Genomic DNA, 2,330 nt, shown 5'->3' on the forward strand with positions numbered 1-2,330 from the left:
TTCATTGTAAGTGATGATTCTTCTTGAAAGATGACGTTAAACTGTAAAATTACTTAGATTTTTTTTGTTTTTTCTATCACAATGTCAACTACATTACATAATAAATCATCATGTTTTGTGTATCTGTCAATTTTAGCAATGCAAAATACTTAAGAGCAGATGCAATGCTTAGCGATTAACATATGTATGAAAATATTCAACTAACTATGTATAGCAAGTTTCACTTGCAAAAAGCATTCAGTATATAAAACAGCCCTTTTTGAGAATAGACATTTCTAGGTAAAGATGGAATTTGATATTCTGTATTGAAGAAGGCAGTTTATTCCTAGAGATTAGAAAGATCCACTCAGAAGAAGAGAGAAGTGCAGATAGAGATAGCAAACCTAATAAGATATAAATAATCAAGAAAAAATGGCAGAGATCTGAAGCAATGAATTTTTTCATTTTGTGTTCCCAAGAATGTTATTTATGTCTAACTCTGTCTTGTTGTTTTGAAGAGAACAAAACCTTTGGAGCATATGCTGGAGAGCTTCTCTTACCTGCTGGTTCCTCAGGGTGTAAATGAAAGGGTTGAGCAAAGGGGCAACAGAGTTATTGAGCACAGCTACACCTTTAGTTAAAGCCACCCTTTCTTTTGCTGATGACTTTATATACATAAAGATACAACTTCCATATGTGATAGAGACAACTACCATGTGTGAGGAGCAGATAGAAAAGGCCTTCATTCCTTGTTGACCATCAGGGAATTTGAGAATGGTTTTGATGATGAATGTGTAGGAGAGGACCACTAAAAACAATGTGAGAACAAGTGTCATCACAGCTAAGACAAAAGCCATCAATTCTATTAAACGTGTATCTGTACAAGAGATCTGCAGGACAGGAGAAATGTCACACAGGAAGTGATCAATCACTTTGGAAGCACAGAAATCCAGTTTGATTCCCAGAAGCAAAGGGGGAAAGATGATTAAGAGTCCAGCTGCCCAGGAGCTGAGCACCAGTTGGTAGCACACTCTGCTGTTCATAATGACTGGGTAATGCAGAGGTTTGCAGATGGTGACGTAGCGGTCATAGGACATGGCAGCCAGGAGGAAAAACTCTGTAACCCCTAATAGGAAAAAAAAAGAATAATTGAGTTGCACAACCACCATAGGAAATTGTTCTGTTTCCAGTGAGAATGCTTATCAGGAACCGTGGGATGCAGACTGTTGTAAACAAAATTTCCATGAAGGAAAAATTTCGGAAAAAGAAATACATTGGAGTCTTGAGGTGGGGATCCAGCAGGGTGAGGAGGATGATGATTAAGTTCCCCATCAGGCTCAAGATATAATTGAAAAATAGAAAGAGGAAAACCACAATTTGTAGCACAGGGTCACCTGTGAGTCCAAGCAAAATAAACTCTATCTCCGTTGATTGATTCTTCATTTCTCTTTTGTCCTATCAAATTTACAGAAAATAAAAACTAGTATCACAAGTAAGAAGTTATTTCTTCCTTTTCAGAGATATCAATTTTCAAAAACTTACTAATTCACAGATATTTCTCAAATCAGCTTAGAGTTCATCACAATGGAAATAACCTTCACTTCATTCATCATGTTTATGAGAACACTGAGAGATCCTTCCCTTGTAAAGTCCTACTTTCCAGTTCATAGGACAATTAATAGTCATTTGAAATGTAGCTCCTCAATTTGATTCATGTTAATTTATGACCAGTCTTTAAAGTGCTTTATCATAATGGACTGTTCAAATATTCAATTTTTTTTTGGTACCCAGAATTAAACTTGGGCACACTTAACCACAGAGCAACACTCCCAGGCCTTTCCTGTATTTTATTTAGATACAGGGTCTGACTGAGTTACTTAGGGCCTCACTAAATTACTGAGGCTGACTTTGAATTTGAGGTCTTTCTGTCTCAGCCTCCTGAGCCACTGGAATTACAGGCATGCACCACCACACCTGGCTTGATATATTTTGAATTTCTGAATTTAGCTAATATTTCAAGCTAATTTTCATTCAAGTGAAACAATGGTTATAAGAAATAGTTTTCTTCACAGTAGATATAATAATTAAAAATTAAGGGATACACGTAATACTATAGGAAATTTATAAGAAGGAAAACAATATATGAGGCTCTGGTGAGTATTTAGCAGGGTGAGTGCAGGAATGATCAGATCAAAGCAGTGCTTAAATAATTGAGAAACAGGAAGATAAATAACACAATTCTCAAATGTGAGTCATCATTTGAACCCACTATGATGAACATTGTTACTACTTTATGGTTTTCCATTACTATACTTTGTCTTTTATCAGGTCTAAATGATGGGAGTTAGGGA

General features: G+C 35.9%; 1 pseudogene across 1 annotated transcript; it reads right to left on the reverse strand.

The window, feature by feature from the left end:
* Window positions 1-440: 440 nt before the first annotated feature.
* On the reverse strand, window positions 441-1,422 carry LOC308658256 (olfactory receptor 6C6-like; annotated as a pseudogene). The gene has a single exon. The product of its transcript is annotated as an olfactory receptor 6C6-like (transcript).
* Between the last annotated feature and the right edge of the window lie 908 nt (window positions 1,423-2,330).

The sequence above is a fragment of the Spermophilus citellus genome (assembly GCF_964194105.1).
Source record: "Spermophilus citellus genome assembly, chromosome: 10".
Lineage (NCBI taxonomy): Eukaryota > Metazoa > Chordata > Mammalia > Rodentia > Sciuridae > Spermophilus > Spermophilus citellus.